General features: G+C 40.0%; 1 protein-coding gene across 7 annotated transcripts in view; it reads left to right on the top strand.

Moving 5' to 3' along the window:
* DENND2A (DENN domain containing 2A) overlaps positions 1–13,452 on the top strand; it is a 164,959-nt gene that overhangs the window by 37,156 nt on the left and 114,351 nt on the right. The gene's annotated exons all lie outside the window — the stretch shown is intronic.

Below are 13,452 nucleotides of genomic sequence, written 5' to 3'. Positions count from 1 at the left end.
GAGACACACAACAGCAAATTTGAAATCATGGAAGAATGAATCTGTGACAGAGGAAAGAACAATTGAAATTGAAGAGAAAGAAGAACAAGAGAGAAAAGAATAGAAAAAACTGAGCAGGGGTTCAGGAAGTTGAATGATAACATGAAGTGCAATAACATGCTTGTCATGGGAGTTCCAGAAAGAGGCAAGAAGGGAAAAGGGGCAGAAAGAGTATTTGAGGAAATAATGGCCTAAAATTTCACAACTCTCATGAAAGACATGAATATACATGTCCAGGAAGCACAGCATACTCCTATTAGAATAAATCCAAATATATCTACCCCAAGACACATAATATGCAGAATGCCAAGTGCCAGATAAAGAGAAAATTCTGAAAGCAGCGAGGGAGAAGTGAAACATCACATCCAAGGAACATCCAATAAGATTTAGTGTGGATTTTTCTTCAGAAACCATGGAGGCAAGAAGGCAGTGGTATGATATAATTATGGTACTGAAAGAGAAAAACTGCCAGCTAGGAATTCTTTATCTGGAAAAACTGTCCTTCAAATATGATAGTAAGCTTAAAATATTCACAGATAAACAGACACTAAGAGTTCATAAACAAGAATGTGGCCCTGTAGGAAACACAAAAGGGAGTTTTGTAGCAAGAAAAGATAAGACGAGAGGGGCTTGGAGGAGAATGTAGAAGTGAGGACAATCAGAAAGGGTAACCAAAAAGGTAAAAAGGTGGACAAAAATAAGATATGACATATAAAAGCCAAAGGATAAAATAGCTGAGGTAAGTAATGCTGTTATAGTAATAACATTGAATGTTAATGTATTAAATTCCCCAATCAAAAGACATAGGCTGACAGAATGGATAAGAAAACATGAGCCATCCATATGCTATCTGCAGGAGACTCAGACCCAAGGATGCAAACAGACTGAAAGTGAAAGGTTGGAAAAAGATATTTCATGCAAACAGTGACCAAAAGAGAGCAGGAGTCAGACTTTAAATGCAAAAAAAGGACCGATATTCAGAAAACTACAGAACAAAGCTAAAAGAAGACCTAAACAAATGGGAAATACATTCAGTGTTCATGGATTGGAAGACTAAACATCATGAAGATGTCAGTTCTACTCAAACTGATATATAGATTCAATGCAATGCCAATCAAAATTCCGCTTATTTTACAGACATAGAAAAAGCAATTACCAAATTTATTTGAAAGTGAGAGGAATACCTAATAGCCAAAAACATTCTAAAAAAGAAGAGTAAAGTCAGAGGACTCACACTTCCTGACCTTGAAGTGTATTATAAAGCTACAGTGGTCAAAACAGCATTGTATTGGCATAAAGATAGATACATTGATCAATGGAATTGAATTGAGAGTTCAGAAATAGACACTTACCTTTATGGTCAACTGATTTTCAATAAGCTTACCAAGTCCACTTTTTGGGGACAGAACACTCTTCAAAAAATGGTACTGACTTTTACCAGACCTGTGGTTGGCGCTGGGGTTTAGTGTATACTCAGAAGACCTGAATCTCTGGACTCCATGTGATAGCCAGGCCCTGAGCCTCAGCAGACTTGCAACTCCTATCCTCTGGTTTATTGGACTTACCCTAGCCAGCTAACAGGGAGGTGAAGAAAGTCAACCACCACACCAGGGAGCCAAGAGTGCCTACAACTGCAAACAGGAGAATTGCATCCATCATCCAAGTGGAATCTAAGCACCCTCTTGATACAGAGGTGGAGTGAACATAGCCATCTCAGGGTCCACAGTATGGAGGAGTGGAGTATGGATTGGAGTGGACTTGCTGATGCTCTATTCTGGAATTGTTATGATTAGTGATGGAAGTAAATGTATTGTTGAGGTGGAGAAAGTGGCCATGATGGCTGCTGGGGGTGGGGAGTGGGAAGAAGAGATGCGATGTGGGGGCATTTTCAGGACTTGCAGTTGTCCTGGGTGGTACTGCGGGGACAGTTACTGGACATTGTGTGTCCTCCCATGGCCCACTGGGTGGACTGGGGGAGCGTGTAAACTATAATGTGAACCATTGACCATGTGGTGCAGCAGTGCTCAGAGATGTGTTCACCGAGTGCAGTAAGTGTCCCATGATGTTGGAAGAGGTTGTTGTGGGAGGAGTGGGGGGGTGGGGGGTGGGGGGTATATGGGCACCTCATATTTCTTGAATGTAACATTAAAAAATAAGTAAAGACAAAAAAAAGAAAAGGTGCTGGGAGAACTAGATATCCATAATCAAAAGAATGAAAGAGGACCCCTATCTCACTCCTTTTGTAAGAATCAACTCAAAATGGATCAAAGACCTAAACATAAAAGCCAGGACCATAAAATACCTAGAAGATAATGTAGGGAAACATCTACAAGACCTTGTACTAGGTTGGTGTCTCTTAAACCTTACACCCAAAGCACAAGCAAGAAAAGTAAAAATAGATGAATGGGACCTCCTCAAAATTAAACGCTTCTGCACCTTAAAGGATTTTGTAAAGAGGGTAAAAAGGCAGCCGACTCAAAGGGAGAAAATATTTGGAAATCACACATTCAACAAGGTTCTAATATCCGTGATATATAAAGAAATCCTACAACTCAACAATAAAAAGACAAATGATCCAACTTAAAAATGGGCAAAAGACCTGAGTAGACATTTTTTTAAAGAAGAAATACAAATGGTGAAAAAAACACATGAAAAACTGCTCAGCATCACTGCCTATTAGGAAAATGCAAATCAAAACTACAATGAGATATCATTTCACACCTACTAGAATGGCCACAATTAACAAAACAGAAAACTACATGTGTTGGAGAGAATGTGGAGAGAGAGGAATGCTTATTCACTGCTGGTGGGAATGTAGAACGGTACAGTCACTGTGAAGTCTGTTTGGCAAGGCCTAAAGAAGTTGAATATAGATTTATTGTGAGACCTGGCAATCCACTACTAGGTATATACCCAGAAGAACTGAAAGCAGTGACATGAACAGACATCTGCACACAATTGCCAAAAGTTGAAAACGGCCCAGGTGTTCATCAACAGACTAAGAGATAAACTACCTGTGATATATTCACACAATGGAATATTATTCAGCTGTAAGAAGAAATGAAGTCATGAAGCATATGACAGTGTGGATGAACCTGGAGGATGTTATGTTGAGTGAAGCAAGCCAGGCACAAAAGGACAAATATTGTATGCTTTCACTATTTTCTACTAAATATAATGAGCAAACTCATGGAGTTAATAGGTAGAATGTAAGACACCAGAGAAAAAGAATGTGGTCAGAGAAGGAAAGCTCAGGTTTAATCTGTGCAGAATTGGTAAAAATTTGTTTGGAAATGAATAGAAATGGCAGACACACATCATAGGATTTGTAGTTAGTGGTGCTAATTACAAATATGGATATGATAGTTTTTTTGTGTGTTTTTTTTGAGTAGTGAAAATGTTCTGATACTGATTGAAGTGATAAATGCACAACTCGGTGGTTATACCAAGTATCATTGATTGTACACTTTGGATAAACTGTATGCTTTATGAACAAAACAGTAATGGGGTGGGTTGGGGGAGAAATATACCAAATGTAAGATATGGACTATAGGTAGTCATACTTTGATGATGCTCTTTCATAATTTGTTAAAACATTTCACAAAGATGCAAGGTATTTGTGTTGGGGTGATGTATGAGAGCCCTCTATGATGTTATACATGTTTGTTTTATAAGTTCTCAACTTTCACTAAATGCTTATTGTTTGTGTATGTTCATGTATGAATGATAGACTTCAGTAAATTGTTTTTCAAATGAAAACATGCAGATTACTAGGGCCCTACTTTGGTTTTTCTTTTAATTATGTTTGTTCACTCAGTCCAGGATGGGGCCAGGACTCCCCATTTTTAGTACTTGTCTCTGCTGATTCTTTTTTTTTTTTTTTTTAAAGATTTATTTATTTATTTAATTTCCCCCCCTCCCCTGGTTGTCTGTTCTTGGTGTCTATTTGCTGCGTCTTGTTTCTTTGTCCGCTTCTGTTGTCGTCAGCGGCACGGGAAGTGTGGGCGGCGCCATTCCTGGGCAGGCTGCACTTTCTTTTCACGCTGGGCGACTTTCCTCACGGGCGCACTCCTTGCGCGTGGGGCTCCCCCACGCGGGGGACACCCTTGCGTGGCAGGGCACTCCTTGCGGGCATCAGCACTGCGCATGGCCAGCTCCACACGGGTCAAGGAGGCCCGGGGTTTGAACCGCGGACCTCCCATATGGTAGACGGATGCCCTAACCACTGGGCCAAAGTCCGTTTCCCTCTGCTGATTCTTTGAAATAATAACTTTATGGAGATATGATTCACACACCATAAAATACACCCTTTCAAAGTATATAATACAGTGATTTTTTGTTTTAGTATTTTCACTGTTTTGTGCAACAATTACCAGTACCAATTTTTATAACATTCCAAAAGCCTTCTCCAAAAACCCATACCCATGAGCAGCCATTCTCCATCGCCCCTCCTCAGGCCTTGGGAACAACTAATCTACTTTGTTCCTATGGATTTGCCTATTTTAGACATTTCATATGAAGAGAATTATAGAATATGTGGTCTTTTGTGAACGGCCTTTCTTACTTAGCATAATATATTTAAGCTTCATCCATGTTGTAATATGTATCAGTCCCTCATTCCTTTTTATGGCTAAATAGTATTCCATTATATGATATATCACATTTTGTTTGTCTTTTCATCAGTTGATGTACATTTGATTTGTTACCACTTTTTGGCTATTATGCTGTTATAAACATTCATGTACAAGTTTTTGCATGGACATGGGCTTTCACGTATATCCAAATATTTCTCTTGAATATACTCCTAGGAGTGAAATTGCTGGGCCATGTAGTAACTCTATGTTTACTTTTTAAAAATTGTGTTTATATATATATATATATGTAAAATTTAAAATTTGCCATGTTTACCATTTTAAGTGTACAGTTCAGTGGCATTAATTTACATTAATGATGTGCTACCTACCATCACCAACTTCCATTACCAAAACTTTTTCTTCACCCCAAAGAGAAACTGGGTCTATACCCATGTTTATAAAGGACTCTGGTAAAAAGATTAAGACCCACCCTGGGCCACAGCTTAACTGAAGTACCTCATCAAAAGGTCTTACTTATGGTATAGGTTTCCACACAGGAATGGGTTAGCTTTAATAGCATGATTTTCTGGGGTACAGTTTCAAACCACTGCATTTATTTCTCTCAACATGGTATCTTCAGGGTTCTTCCATGTTTTCTCACATTTCAGAACTGCATTCCTTTCTGTGACTACTAATAATCCATTGTGTAGATATATATCACATTTTGTTCATCCATTCATCTGCTGCTGGACACTTTGGTTGTTTTTGTCTTTTGGCTATTGTGAATAATGCAACTATGAATACTGGTTTATAATTATCTGTTTGAGTCCCTGCTTTCAATTCTTTTGGGTATATAACTAGGAGTAGAATTACTAAGTCATAAGGTAGTTCTATATTTAACTTTTTGAGGAACTGTTAAACTGTTTTTCATGGTGGCTGCACAATTTTACAGTACCTCTGGCAGGCATAAGAGTTCGAGTTTTTCCACATCCTCACCAACACTTGTTATTGTAAATTTTAAAAAATAATACCTGTCCTAATGTGTATGAAGTGATATCTCATTGTGGTTTTGATCTTTATTTCCCTAATGCTAATGATCTTGAACTTCTTTTCATGTGTTTATTGGCCATTTGTATATCTTCTTTGGAGAAATGTCTATTCAAGATCCTTACCCATGTTTTAATGGGTCGTTTGTCTTTTTGTTCTTGCTCTATATTTAACTTTTTGAGGGGAAAAAAAGAGGCTGGAAATCTGTGTATCCACTAGCAGTATATGAGGATTACAATTCTTCCACATCCTCTCTGACATTTGTTTTGTCGTTTTGATTCTAGCTATCCTAGCTATGCTATCTAGCTATGCTATCTCCTTGTGGATTTGATTTGCATTTTCCTAGTGATGTATGATGTTGAGCATCTTTTCATATGCTTAGTGGCCATCATATGTCTTTGGAGAAGTATGTTTTCAAATCCTTTGCCCATTTTTAAACTGGGTTATTTGTCATTTTATCGTTGAAATATAAGGGTTCATTATATATTCTTGGTACAAGTCCCTTATCAGATATATGATTTACAACTGTTTTTTCCCACTCTACAAGCTCTCTTTTCACTTTCTTACTCATGTCCTTTGAAGCAAAAGTTCTAGATTTTAATGAAGTCCAATTTATCTATTTTTTCTTTTGTTACTTTTGCTTTGGTGTCATATCTAAGAAATCATTGCCTAATCCAAGGTCACCAAGATTTACTTCTGCTTTCTACCAAGTTCTATAGTTTTAGCTCCTATATTTAGATCTCGGATTCATTTTGAGTTAATTTTTGTATCTGGTATAATGGAGGGATCCAGCTTCATTCTTTTGCATATGGGTATCCAATTGTTCCAGCACCATTTGTTGAAAAGATATTCTTTCTCTGTTGAGTTGGACTCTGCTGATTTTTATGCAGATGGCTGGTAAGCTGTCCTTTGAAAGGGAACCATCTGCAAGTAGCTCTTTAAGAAATAATCATAGTAAGTTAGAGAACCCAGAAATATAAGAAAATGGTATGCATAAATTCATTCAACATTTTTTTTTTAAGATTTATTTTTATTTATCTCTCCCCTCCCCCCCATTGTATGCTCTCTTGTGTCCATTTGCTGTGTGTTCTTCTGTGTCCGCTTGCATTCTCGGTGGCACTGGGAATCTGTGTCTCTTTTTTGCTGCATCATCTTGCTGTGTCAGCTCTCCGTGTGTGCAGCGCCATTCCTGGGTGGGCTGCGCTTTTTTTGTGCAGGGCAGCTCTCCTTGCAGGGCGCACTCCTTGTGCATGGGGCTCCCTTATGTGGGGAACACCCCTGCGTGGCACGGCACTCCTTGCACGCATCGGCACTGCGCGTTGGCCAGCTCCACATGGGTCAGGAGGCCCTGTGTTTGAACCCTGGACCTCCAATGTGGTAGGTGGATGCTCTGTCTGCTGAGCCACATCCGCTTCCCCACACATTTCTTGAATGCTCTCATTTGATTGAGAAATCTTCTGGACTCCAAAGCAGAACCCCTGGAAATAGAGGGACTTTGCTTATTAGCAAAAAAATTATTACCCTCTCACTGCCACCGTCTTTAACCTGATGTGGTCCACTGCTGACTTGATGGCCAGTGGTGTCTTGTGTGGGCCCCGTTTAGGCATTTGACCCAAGTATGCAGGCTGCAGTCTTATCAAGTGTGTCCCCCTGGGAGTTGTTCTGACGGAGCCCATGTCTCTAGTTTCTGTTCCTCACCTGTTTCAGAGCCCTCCATCTTCTAAATGTGAAAAAAAAAACTGTTTTTTTTTTAGTATTCCTAATAAAAAAATAAAACAGTTATGTAAAGGGCTAGAGCTTCCTATTTTAATTTTTTCACACCTTTTTTGTTGAAAAAGATGATGAAGATGAAGCATCAGGGGAAGCAAGTGTTGATGCTGGCTCAGGAATGAGTCTCATAATGCAGTTAGACAGCAAGAGTTGTGTTGATTGTGCACTTTTTTTTCCCTTCCTTCTGAGCTTATTTTGTGAAAACAAAATACCTTCTAGGTATGCTTGCTAATAATAAGGCTGCTCAGTTGAGAAAAACAACTATTTTTTATACTTATTATACTTTTTCTATTCTGTAATTGTTATTGTTTCTTCTCCATTTTTTCCCATAAGCTGAGAAAACTAAGGGCTGTTAGAATTATTAAAGCTTATCATTTTATTTGCAACAAAAAACATTTATAATTTTATTCTGTTAGTATGTAATTATTTATGATCTAAATTTTAAATTCATTAATCAAGTGTGACCATTTTCTGAATAAAATTATATAGTGTATATTTACTTATATTTCATAACTAACATACTAACTTTAGAGCAATAATGACCATGGTCATTTATTTCCCACTCTACTCCTCCCCTGCCTAGATTTCAGTTTTTATTTGAATCACTGTTTTTGGTATAAGATTTGGGGAAAATCAATTTTTTTCCCTGTAGTGTAAACATGTTCATATTTTTACCCCTAGCAGTCTCTAAAGCAGTAAAAAAAGCATCCAGACTTCTTTTTGTAGGTGACTTTGACTGTAAAATTTCTGTAGATCATCTGTTAGCTCCCTGGTACCACCAAAATCCCGACTAGAGTTAACTGGAAGAATGTTGTTACTGTTGATGAGATCTCAGTGGCATCCTATTTAATTTATTAATATCGTAATGAATAATTAACTAATGCCCAGAACAAAATACGAACAATGCTCTATTATAAATAGAAGCAGTCTGAGAGGCTAGGCCTCCCACCACAAGTAGCTGCCTCACTGGGTTCATATTCGCAGATGTCAGTGGAGGCCAGAGAGCAGTCAGAGGCAGGCGTGGGCAGAGTGCCCATGGGCTGCCCCTCCCACCTGAGGCCGCCTTGCCTCTCTATGCGCAGCTCTGCCCCTTCCCCACTTCCGGCACCCTGAAGACCTCAACCTCCTCCAGTGAAAACTGTTCTTAGGAAAAGATCTATCAGGTGCTTTAGCCTTCTTACCTGTGGGGAAAACACTTCCTGTCAGTTTTAAAACCTTAAACTTTTTACTTTGATTTAAAAAATTTTTTTCTTTTTAGCAAAATTTTATATTTAAGAAAAATTGCATAGAAAGTACAAAGAGTTCCCATATACCCCCCCCCCCCCGCAAACACACATACACAGTTTCTTGTATTCTTAACATCTCAGTTTAGTGTGGTACATTTGTTACAGTCGATGAACCAATGTGGAAGTGTTGCTTCTAACCAGTCTATAGTTTACACTGTGGTTTGCACTTTGTGCTGTACACTTTTATAGGCTTTGCCAAACGAATAATGTCATGTATCCGTCATTACAGTATCAAACAGAACAGTTTCACTGCCCTGAAGATGCCCTGGGTTCCACCTCTTCATGTCTCTCCCTCCCCTCTGAACCCCTGGCAACCACTGTGTTTATATCAGTGTTACCAGTTACTTCATTAACACAAGATAATAACTAAAATAAAGTAAATCTGCTTTGGTCTGTGGTGACCACTCCCCCCTCCTGTTTGTTCATTCCTCAGTCTTGAGGGATTTGAGATGATGTCAGCTTTGAATGCTTCAGGCTGAGAAGGGACTTAGATATATGATGGGGCTCAGGGAAGGAATTGTTCTTGCAGCTGTAGATACTTTTTGTTTTGAGGATGGGACTTGTCCATCATCATCATTTTTATTTTTAGAGGTATTTGGTTTTTAACTGATGAGTCAACATTTTAGTTCTCCAAGCCCCTTAAAAAAAGAAAAATAAGTTTTTTTTTTTAGAACTCAGACTGAACTTTAAACCTTGGTGTAGATAACCTTAAAAGAATTGTAAAATAGTAGTTTTGGGTCTAGAAATATAAATTTTGGAGCAATTATATTTTCTCTAGGCTTTTGAGAATCACTAAAAGCAATCCCCTATGACCTATTCCCTGTATTCTCTTGAAAAAGTTAAGGTAATTCAGAGAGGTAATTAGAAGTAAAACAGGTTAGATTAGGGAGTCAACTGATAAACAAAAATAGTTTTCTACAGTTTGTAAAACAGCCTAAAAAACTTTTTATTATGGAAATGTTCAAATATCCGCAGAGTATATGGACTCTCATGTATCTACCAACTAGCTTCAAAATTTTGCACATTTAAAATCTAATTAAAATTATTAGTAATAATTGTGCCTACCTGGTTAATGGGAAGTTATATTTTTAGGAAAAGCACACTTGAATGGAATAGTGTATTATTACTATTTGCTCCTTGGTTATACCTCTTGGAAACCACAAGGCTAAATTACCAATTAAGAAATAAGGAACCTTGGTAAGAATCACCTGAGGCCTGTGACAACCTAGTAGATGTAGATTACAGGTAGCCCCCAGATCGTGCGTTTTGGTGTGTGTGAGCCCAGGAATCTACATGTCTAACGAGGTCCCCAAGGGGACTGGAATAGATCCACATTTTGGGAAACAATTCCATCTTGCAGTCCCAGACCTAGAAGAAAGTGATAGAGGAGTTTATCATGCTAATTTAAGTTATGGAGTATTACCGGCTAGCAAATTAGGTTTGGCTTGTTATCCATTAATGGCTTTTAAAGATAAGATACAGAAGGAAAGGGTCAAATTTTGGAGAAGCAGCATTCTCCATACCTCCTGGAATTCCAAAATGCTGATGGGTTGATGGCAGCATGTGGTGGGTGTTCTCTGACCCCTAATTCCAGCCTCTCAAGCCTACTTCAATTTGTTTTTCCAAATATGGCATTGGCTGTTTTTCAAGAGACTGCGGTATTACTACTGGAAGTTATTGTAGCCGGATGTGATATGAGTTCACTTGGGTATCGTGTTGATGAAGGGCTTCTTGTGCTCTTTAACTTCAAGGTCCATACCTGGTTCTCCATGCATTAGACACACTGGGCTTTGTCCCTTTTGGAAAAGCTATAGCTGCCTGATAAGTATGGGAAACCGTTCCCTCTCAGGGAAAGCCGGTGATAGGGCTGTTCATGAGTGAAGCACAATCCTGGGTGCTCTCCCTGAGGGCAGAGAATATTCTTACCCAACCTTGAATCCCCCAGGGCATGCTGCACAGGGTCTGGCACTATTCAAAGTGCCCCTGAGGAAAAAAAGTGCCCGTGAAAGAGAAGGCCAGCTTGAAAGAGGGTGGGTGGAGAGAGGAGCTGGCTAACATGGAACAAGGCTGGATTATTGTGGGGTTCAGCTGTGTCAAGGCAGAGTGCATCCATGGGTGGCGGGGGTGGGGAGGAGCTACTATTCTTGACGTCTGGTGGGGCCCTCTGCCAGAAGCAGGACAGAAGAGCAGTGTCTGTCAGCCCAGCCAAATGGAAAGTCTCCAGAAACTTGCAGCTTTGTGGGGCATGAGAGGGACAATAAGTTCCTTCCTGTCCCTGAAAGGCCTTTGGAATGGGAGAACCCTAGAGCCTGACTTCTTTAAAGAACGATAGTTGTTTTTAATATGTTCATATCCCAAAATGTATGGTGATGAGTTCCTAGGTGAGGGGACAGCCAGAGCTCCACATGGAGGTCAGAGCTCCCTCTGCATTTACCTCTTCTCCCCCAAACACCCAGTCTGACTTCCCTGAACCTGTCTGTCCCCATCCTTGTTTTCTCAGCACACCATTCCCTAGCCTCCCTCTTTTTTCTTTGTTTCCCATGTTCACCCTCCTTTTTCTCATTCTATCTCTGTCTTCCCTTTCCACAATCAGCAAGAGTTATATACATTTCTTGCAACTAAAGCATACTTCTATGGGATATAAATGTATCTTTGCTGCCAAAGATACGTTTTCTGGATAGATAGAGGCCCACATAGTAGCTAACAAAATATTAAACTTCCCTCCTGGGGAATTCCTGCTACTTTCATGAACCTTATTCCTGTAATAATGGAACTAAGCCTAATTATAATTAATACCTAAGAGTTACCTCCTGAAAACCTCCTTGTTACTCAAATGTGGCCTTTGTCTAAGCCAAATTCTGCAAATAAACTCACTACCTCCTCCCCATTGTGGGATATGACTTCCAGGGATGAGCCTCCCAGGCAATGAGGGATTGTTCCCAAGCATTAATCAGTGATGCATTTGGAAAAAGACCTTGACTAAAAGGGGGAAATATTAAATAAAATACTTTTCATGGCTAAGAGATTTCAAAGTGAGTCGGGAAGTCATTCTAGAGGTTACGTTTATGCAGGTCCCAGGCAGATTTCACAAACTGCCACAGGAAACAAAGCCTCAAACAGAAGTGTTTCTGTGGGCCCTAGGAATGTCCAGACACCATAAGCAAAGCCACATGGCCTCATGAAATCAACTCCCCACCTTGGCAGGCCCTATCTTGGAATATATGAAAATCTAGTTCCCTAATATAACATAGTTACACTTATTTATAATTCCCCTAACATGATTCTTCTACCCCTTTTATTTGAACCTATAATTTTCAAAGCCTGTTAAATATATTTCTCAGAGATTTAAGTCTCTTAAATCTTTGAATTGTTCCTATGCTCTTTGATTCCTGAAACCCAGCATAGTTGCAGCCAACTCCTACGCTCCAGTTCTTCAGGCTTGCCCAGGACAACTAACAAAATGATGATAACGGACAAATCCCACCCCCAAACCAAGGAGCATCTTCACATACAAGCAAAACAGTTCCATTCCTCTGCCGCATGATTTCTATGTGCCCTCTCAGCCTGAAGCAGTCAGAGTGGACACCATCCCAAATCCCTCAAGATTGAGGAATGAATAAAAATAAGGGTGTGGGGGGAGTGTAGCCACAGACTAAAGCAGATTTATTGTTATTGTAGCTATTATCTGATGTTAAAATAAAATTTTAAGGGAAACGGACTTGGCCCAGTGGTTAGGGCGTCCATCTACCACATGGGAGGTCCGCGGTTCAAACCCCGGGCCTCCTTGCTCCGTGTGGAGCTGGCCCATGCGCAGTGCTGATGCGCACAAGGAGTGCCCAGCCACGCAGGGGTGTCCCCTGCGTAGGGGAGCCCCACGCGCAAGGAGTGCACCCATAAGGAGAGCCGCCCAGTGCAAAAGAAAGTGCAGCCTGCCCAGGAATGGCGCCGCCCACACTTCCCGTGCTGCTGACGACAACAGGAGCGGACAAAGAAAAAAGACACAGCAAATAGACACAGAGAACAGACAACGGTGGGGGGGGATTAAATAAAATAAATAAATCTTAAAAAAAAAAAACATTTAAGAAAAGAGAGAGAGAGATGTATTTCTTGAAATCCAGACCTTTGATTTCTTATGGAGGAAGGTGGGGGGTGAGTTGCCCAGGCCAGAACGTTGGACAGACACCAGTTACCTTGCAGGTAAATCATGCTGGGATAGGTGATAGAACTCTTGGAAACTTAAGATCAAGTTCGGAGAGAGATTCCCTGGAGGTTCAGGGGAAAAGAAACATGAATCCCTTGGACTTCACATGCTTGAACCTCTAGTCCAGGAGTTACATCCTCTCCATTAGGAGGGCCCTGTTACGTGGGGTTTGTGTGGCTGATCCTATTGGTATCTTTGATGGGGCTTATCCTCCTAGCTCCTGACTCCACAGCAATGTCAGTCTTTCCATGTGTTGCAAGACACTTATTCTCTCAGAGCTCTACAGGGCCTTATTATTAAAATTATACATATTAATTGGTAACTTCAGTTCATTTGGAATTCAGGTACCAAAATATTATAAAACTGCTACTACTGAGTAGAGGCTTTTTTTTTTTTTTGGTATTCACACAGTTTTGTTATTTTTTCATGTCTAAGGAATTCACTAGAACTCCTTGGTTTTCTGCAACCATCTCCTAGTTTTTCTTAGACAGATGTCCAAGTGGCTAAGCTTCCCCTCCTCTTTGGTTGGAAGCTG

This window comes from Dasypus novemcinctus, chromosome 5 (genome assembly GCF_030445035.2).
Source record: "Dasypus novemcinctus isolate mDasNov1 chromosome 5, mDasNov1.1.hap2, whole genome shotgun sequence".
Lineage (NCBI taxonomy): Eukaryota > Metazoa > Chordata > Mammalia > Cingulata > Dasypodidae > Dasypus > Dasypus novemcinctus.
Note: the sequence above shows the minus strand (reverse complement) of the source record. Positions and strands in the feature narration are given on the sequence as shown.